Here is an 8,334-nt window from a genome sequence, read left to right as displayed (position 1 = left end):
ATAAGATATAAAGAGATAAAAGATAAGAGATAAAAGATAAGAGATAAAAGATAAAGAGACAAGAGATAAAGAGACAAGAGATAAAGAGATGATTTTTGATTTTTTACAAAACTTTATTTGCACAATAAGTTAATAAAACAGGGTTAAAAACATGATCATGTTAAGGTTTTGTATTTCTTAACAGTGTTCACATGAGGAGTTTGTTGTATATTAGTTCTCCTTTGTCAGAAACTGTACATAAAACCTTTTTAAAACCCCACAGTTCCACAAACTTGTTCAAGTCTCCGGTGTCTCTGTGGAAGCAAAACTCCAACGCCAGTTTGGCCTTGATGTTGCACTTCCACAGAGACACGGCGTCAAGTTGAGGTCCAGCCTGCAGTCTGTCTCTGCGCGATAAATACATTGCCATTTTGGCTTCGGCAATTAAAAAGTTTAAAATTCTGGATTTGCATTTAGTGGCTTTGCTGTAATATACACAATTAATAAAAACAGATTTGGTAAAAACAGTATCAAAAAAAGCTAAAGATCATCGTCATTAAGTTAAAAAGAGCAGTCAGTCGTACACAATTCGTAAAAACATGAAAAATACTCTCGGACAAACTGCAAAAAGGACACTCGTTTAAAACCTCTGGACTGATGATCGATTGGAAAGAGTTCGTTGCGATGGCGCCGTGATGTATCCTCCATTGGAGATCACCAGTCCGTTTTTTTATGGGAGGTTTGTAAAGCGTCCTCCACTGGGGCTTCTGTCCTCCAAGCTTGCAGTCCCACACACTGACAGCTCTGTTGTACAGAGTTCTCTTGTTTAGGACTTTAACACAAGTCTTATAGAGCACTTTTGGACCCGTTGTGCACAAGTCTATTTGTGGGTCCGTGTTGCACAGCAGAGGTCCACTACTGTCTGCGAAGTCAGGATCTAGGTTGATGTCCGGGAAGGGGTCCGTTGGGTCAGGGAGGTGATCTCCCCCGGACCACAGCTGCAGGAGACGCTCCTCTCCTGCTGTGATCCTCTCCTTCACCCGGTCCAGGAAGCGCCGAACCAGCCTGGCAGACCGGACTCCAAGCAGCGAAAGCACTTCCTGGACGCTGGAGAAGTCCGGACCGGCCGTCTCCACCAGCCGCCTCAGAGTCACCGTCCCAGACCCGCACAGCACCCCTGACAGACCTGGTACCGTGCTATCGGACACGTCTAGCCTTGCACCACAGATTAGCGGTTCCTCTAAAAGCCAATGCAGAGACTTATACGTTCTTGATCTGTTTGGGTTAAAAAAGGAAAACAATTTAAAAACACTCTGGTAAAACTGTGGTAACCACTTTAACTTTAAAAGGCTAACATTGGTCAGAAACAGAGCAGCATCCAGCCCCAACCCGCTCGCGCGTCTAAGAATGCAGCTGGCCACGTCCCTCCACACATTGTCAGGAGGTCCCGCCAGGTATTTCTGGATGAACTGTAATCGAAACGTTGCCGTTCTGCTGGCCAGGTGGACAAGGTCCTGTCCCCCCTCCTCTCTCGGTAAAAACAGTACAGACTGCGGCACCCAATGTCGACCTTTCCAAAAGAACTCCACCATCTCAGACTGGATCTTTACCAACAGGCCTGGAGGTGGGTCTAAAACACAAAGTTTGTGCCACAGTTGTGATGCGACCAGGTTGTTTAAAACCAACATTCTGCCTCTGTAAGACATTTGAGTGTGTAGCCATTTCCATTTTTGTAATTTGTTCTTGACCTTTTGTTCCACATTTTCCCAGTTCTTTTGCACTTGAGCTTTATCCCCTAGATGGATGCCGAGGTATTTAAGCCCATGTAGATGAACATATGCTGATATATATTCATAAATTAAACGGATTCTTTCATTTTTCTGGACTGGATAATATCGTGCATTGAATTATTAAACATGTAACGTGAGACGTTAATTATCTTTGACTCACCAACGACAGTGGGTCATTTATTAACAGAATCAAGTTTAACACATCACACATTTACATTAATTGGCAAAAATTGAAAATAACAACAGATTATTTAGGCTAGTTTTACAAGAAGGAAACAATACGGCGATTGTTTCCCTTGCTTCTGGATTAATTTGCTAGCAGATAGAAGAGTTTAAAGACTGAAGTTTAGAGGGAGGGAGATGGTGTGTGTGTGAGTGAAAAGTGTTGAACAGAACGGCACCCTCCATTCGACCCAGCTTTCCTCGGTACGCTCGGTAGTGAACTCGACTCATTACCTCTCTGACGATGAATCAGTGGAAGCGGAGCTCCAGTTAAGCTACCGGTCCAGCGTCTCCGTAGGATGGCAGAGAACCGTCCGGAGTGGTGGCGGGACTTCATCAACAACAGTTCACCTCACAAGTGGACTTCACATGAGTGGAGTCCTTCAGAAGTTCCACTCAGAGGTGGAAGATGTCATAATTCCCACAAGACTCGGAAGAGCTCTGGATTATGCTGGACTTCTGTTCTCCCAAACGACTGGAGCTGCAAACTCTCCACCCGACTCCAACTGGGTTGAACTAGGAAGTACCGACATTTAAAGAGCTCTGTTTCCGGTTCATTTGGGAGTTTCTGATTGGTCGATGGACCAAAACAGAGGTGTGTTTTGTGATGTAAGGTGTTATTAAAAAGTCAAGGAAAAAGATTAAGATTGTTTAAGAACAGACAGAAAATATTATGAAGAACTCAGACTTCGTGGAGTCAATTCTCTAGTATCTTGCTGTAAAAGTTAAACATGACATTTCTTTTTCAGTAAACTTGCAGTTGACCGAAACTTGAACTTTGACCAACTTACACAACTTGCTCATTTCAAACAGACGATCAAGAAATTGAATCATTACTCTGTAACATATTCCAACTTGATTTCCACTTTGAATGAGGATTAAAAATTGTTATTACTGTTTCACAGTTGATTTAAAAATGAGTAGTTCACTTCAACATTTAAACATTGTTTGAACTAACACAATTTGATTATCAAACATTGTAAAATAGTAATGATAATCGAAAGTAGTCTTCTTTCACTTGATTAATTCAAGAAAGAAAGTCTCAGGATGGGTCAACCTGTATTTCTGGATTCAAATCAATGAAATGACAGTTTCTGTCCCATAAGGTCCTTAAGGTCAGGATTTGACCTCAGGCCTAGTTCACTACACCCATCTCTCTTCCACGGGAGGTTTTGAGGGAGAACTGTGAGCCCTTCAGGCCACTCACCCACAGCGAAGGCTGTGCTCTTTACCCAGTTCACCCTCGCAGCAGCCAGGGTGGAAAAACTCTCGGTGACCGCACTTAGCGTGTCGGCATCTTGTTGGTTTTTTATAAAAACAACAACGTCATCAGCGTAGGCGGATAAAATTATGTTACTGTTAAAACCAGGTAAAACTAAACCACGAACACTCGAACGGATCTTTTTAAGGAGGGGTTCCAGGGAGAGCGCATAGAGCATTCCAGAGAGCGCACAGCCCTGCCGAACACCTCCATACACCCTAAAAGGAGCGCACAGGCTACCGTTGACTTTCAGCACACTCTCAATGTTACTGTACAGCACCTGGATCTTGGCTATAAAACCAGCGCTGAACCCGAACACCTCCATGGTTTCCCAGAGGAAGCTGTGCTCAACGCGGTCGAAAGCCTTTTCTTGGTCAAGTGAGACCAACGCTGTGTTCAGACCCAATGAACTGGAGACTTCCAAAACATCTCGAATCAGGTAGATATTATCTACCATGGACCTGCTGGGGATGCAATAAGTCTGGTCTCAATGGATGACCTGTTCCATTGCTTCTCCCATCCTGGTTGCCAGGACCTTGGAGAGGATTTTGTAGTCGGTGCAGAGAAGGGACACCGGGCGCCAATTCTTCATCTCCTGCAGGTTCCCTTTTTTGGGCAGGAGGGTGACGACCGCTCTGCGGCACGACAGCGGGAGCAAACCAGTGGTCAGGCTTTCACTGAAGACATGGAGCAGATCCTCTGCCAGGATGTCCCAGTAGGCCTTATAAAACTCCACAGTGAGTCCGTCGACGCCGGGAGCTTTCTGGCCTTGCATGTTTTGGAGGGCTGTGTGGAGCTCCTGAAGCCCAAGGGGGCGCTCCAGGTTGGCGTTAGTCTCTTCAGAGACCTGGGGTAGTCCACTGCAGAACTCCCTGAACAGCTCGTCGTTCCTCTTGTATTCGCTTTTGAATAACGAGGAGTAAAGCTCCACAGCCCTCCTCCTGATCTGGCTCGGCTCGCTCAGCTGCTGCTTCCTTCACCCCCCTCTCAAACCATCTGACCATCGGACCGAGAACACAGATGGTTTGAGAGGGGGGTGAAGGAAGCAATTTATGTAAAAAGAGAAAAACCGTCTCTTAACAGAGGAGGAGGCCTCAGATTCCCACTTTCAAAAACATATAATGCAACTTTAAAACAGATCCCCAGCCGGTTTTCACACCTGATGGGAACAGAGGGGCCTCGTCTGTGAATTAGAGGAACAAAGACCTACTGTTTTAGGTTTTAGGTGTGAACTGCCAATCTACATATATGTGTGTGTGTGTCTTATGTGTGTGTGTGTCTTATCTCACTCAGCCTTATAACCTGTATCTCTCACTCTCTGCTCTTTGAATTGAGAAAGCTCCTCGGATGAGGAGCGAAACGTCTTCTGTTACAAATAAAGTCCAGTTGTTCTTGTATTGAACGCTTTTTGAATTAAAACTGAGTTAAAATGCCAGTAGGCGCTCCTAGGTAAAATGTTTCTGATAAAAACCTAAAACCAGCGAATGATCCGTAAAAGCTACTGGTAAAATTTGACAGGCTTTAAACACGTTAAAATGATGTTTAAAACAATAAAACCGGTCAAGGCAGCCAAAGAAATGCGATTCTCTTTACAATGGGACCACGTGTACTGTCTGGAGCCTGCGTGCATCCTCCTCCATACATCCACCAGGCCATGAGACGAGACCAGCTGCCGCAGAGCGCGCTGGGCTGCTGGATGAGGCTCTGCATGACTGCGGTCTAAAAACTCGTTTTCAGTACAATTAAAATCCCCTCCTATAAAAACATAATCTACAAACCCACAATCTCCCAACCTTTCCCCAATTTTTTCTAAAAAACGTTGTTTCTCTGCATTGGCAATGGGAGCATGAATATTAATAAAAGTTACATTAAAATGTTCAAACCCAGCTTTGACTAAAAGACACCTTCCCTGAACAATGTGTTGCACCTCCTCTATGTGGCTGGGAGTAAAAGCTTTAGAGAAGAAGAGTCCCACTCCTGCACTCTGGGAGGTGCCGTGGCTAAAAATGGCCTCCCCTTCCCACTCCCTGCGCCACTCTGTCTCATTGGATGGATCACTGTGTGTCTCTTGTAAAAATAAAATGTCCATTTTTTTATACTTTATGGTTTGGTAAACCAGTTCACGTTTCACAGCCTCTCTGGCCCCGTTCAGGTTTAATGATGCTATTTTAAAAGCATCCATGGTGAGTGAGAGGTTTAAAAGCGTGTACAAAAAGACTATAAGGAATATTAAAATGCTGCTGTTCATCATTTGTTCAGAATTGTTTTCTGACTTTGCTCATTATTTTCTTTAATCTGAATGTTTCTTGATCTGTAAAACCTGACTCTTTTTTGTGTCTAATGTGATGTCTGGCTGAGAAATAAAATGTTTTCAGGTTAGGAAATAACTTTCGACTTTAACTCCTCTCAGCCCTTAGGTTTGCTTGAGGAAGGACAGGAAGGATTCTACAGGGTACTGGGGTTCAGTGCAGTCAGCCTGTGACAGCGAGGTTTCACTGAAGTCACAGCACCAGCCCTCACTGTCACTGCTCTCTCCTTCATCTCTGCACACATTTTGCTGGCTTGCTTGCTGGCCCGTGCAGCAACTTCAATATTTTTTCTTTTCCCTAGTTTCTTCACCTGGGTTGGGGCCCCCAGCTCCATCTCCTCTACAACCGCCCCTGCTTCTCCCTCCACACCAGTTCCTGACTTCTCAATTTTCTTTCCTGCACCTTTTGTTTCCTCATCCACCTCCACCTCTCCTTTCCCTTCCCGATCACCACACACTAACTCCTCATCACCCTCCTGCACTCCTCGCTCTACGTTTCTCTCCCCCACCTCCCCTCGAGCCTCCTCCTCACAATGCACAATACCACCATTCTCCCCACCAACACCATTCTCCCCACCAACACCATTCTCCCCACCACCACACACCTCCGTGCTTCCACCTTTTCCCACACACATACTTTTTGTTGCTTCACCGTCCACAGCTGTCACCTCAACACTAACTCGTTCCCCGTCCGCTGGGGTCGCAGACTCTCCCGCAGCAGCTGCGGGAGGGGGACCCGCCGCAGCCGGGGGGTTCCCCGCAGCAGCGGGAGGGGCCGGTCCGGCCCTGTTTGGGCACATTTTTATTACGTGCCCCTCCTGGCCAAAACATTTCATGTTCGAGGAAGTGGCGAATAAAAGATATTCAAAATCATCCAGTTTAACGTGAAAACGCACATTAAACTCTTCCCCCGCTTGTTCAAAATCATAAAGAGTGTTCTCCTGTGGGAGACGACGTGTTTTAGAAGTGGTGATTTACACCCTGTCAACACTTTTTTAATCGGGGACACCACCTTCCCATGTCTGGACAACTCCTTAATCAAAAACTCGTCACTAATAAACGGGGGGACACTGGAGAGAGTGATCTTGGTGGCTGGCAGCGCCAGTGGTGACACCTGTAGAAATCAGTCTCCCACTGAGATGCCAGCCTCGACCAGTTGTTGAGCCTTCTCCACCTTTTCAATAAAAATGACCTCAGCCCCGTTCATGCGGGCTGCGGACCTGATGGACCCATGTCCAACCACCTCCCCCACCGCTAAACAAACTTCCTCCACGCTGCACGGAGAACCAGCACCACCTTGATGACGTTTTTCCGCGTCAGCGTGGAGAATCCTCCCGTGCTCTCCACCACCATGGCATCTAGACGCCGGCCAGCCAGGTGCACCTGATGGCCACACCCTGCCAAACAAACTTTTTAAACTAATAAAACACCAAACCCCACAATTAAATAACTAACATGAACATTAACACCAAGTGAAAAAAGTAGAAAAAGGACAGAAAAACCGAATGAATGCACACTCTCACTTTCTGCTCCTCTACACACCCTCCTCTCACAAGATAAAGAGATGAAAGATAAGATATAAAGAGATAAAATATAAGAGATAAAAGATAAGAGATAAAGTAGTAGTAGTATAGTTGATCCAAGTTGGCGCCATGTACGGTTGCCCTGGCATTCTGGTGCGCTCTGTTTTTTCTGTTTTTGTGCTTTAATCATGTGTCTGCATGCTCCTACACTCGCGAGGAGCTACTAAACATCAGAATTACAACCCATGAAGACATTACTCCAGTTTTTTTAATGCCTGCTGCTGAACTTGTGCACTTTTTGGCCAAAAGAGTGAGACTTTGCAGGAGGGGCAGAAGATCCGGAGTGCTCGTGCATCTCCGGAGGCGCGGTACACGCATGCCTTTACCTGGGATATTTCTCTCCAACATCCGTTCCCTCTACAATAAAATGGACGAGATAGCGCTGTTGATGAGAAGGAACAGCGATTTTTCCTCCTCCTGTGTGCTGTGCTTCACGGAGACATGGCTCAACGAGCAGACCCCGGACTCCGCACTCCATCTGGAGGGTTTCCAGCTCCTCCGCGCTGACAAGACAGCGGGAACTTTCCGGAGGAAAGAAGAAAGGCGGAGGAGTCTGTTTCTTTATCAACAACGCCTGGTGCTCCGACGTGACAGTGATCTCCCAGCACTGCTCTCCTTCTCTGGAATATCTCTTCATAGACTGCAAACCGTTCTACTCTCCACATGAGTTTACTTCATTTATTCTGGCCGCTGTTTACATCCCACCGTGCGCGGACGTGCATGAGGCTGAGCGCGCGTTCGTGGACCAGATTACGAGTGTAGAGCGAACTTTTCCGGACTCCCTTGTTATCATCCTTGGAGATTTTAACAAAGCAAACCTCAGGCATGAACTACCTAAATATAAACAGTTTATTAAATGCCCGACAAGAGAATGAAACACGCTGGATCACTGTTACACCACAGTGAGCGGTGCTTATCGTGCTGTGCCTAGTGCTGCCCTGGGTCTCTCAGATCATGAGATGATTCACCTCATACCTGCATACAGACAGAGACTGAAGCTCCCAAAACCTGTGGTGAGGACATCCAAAAAGTGGACCAGTGAAGCTGTGGAGGAGCTACGCATGTGTTTGGACACCACAGACTGGGACCTGTTCAGGGCTTTACAGACAGTCTAGACGAATACACAAACACTGTGACGTCATATATACATTTCTGTGAGGACAGCATCATCCCATCACGCTCCAGAGTCAT

The sequence above is a fragment of the Nematolebias whitei genome, chromosome 3 (genome assembly GCF_014905685.2).
Source record: "Nematolebias whitei isolate Nwh7 chromosome 3, NemWhi1, whole genome shotgun sequence".
NCBI classification, from domain to species: domain Eukaryota; kingdom Metazoa; phylum Chordata; class Actinopteri; order Cyprinodontiformes; family Rivulidae; genus Nematolebias; species Nematolebias whitei.
Note: the sequence above shows the minus strand (reverse complement) of the source record.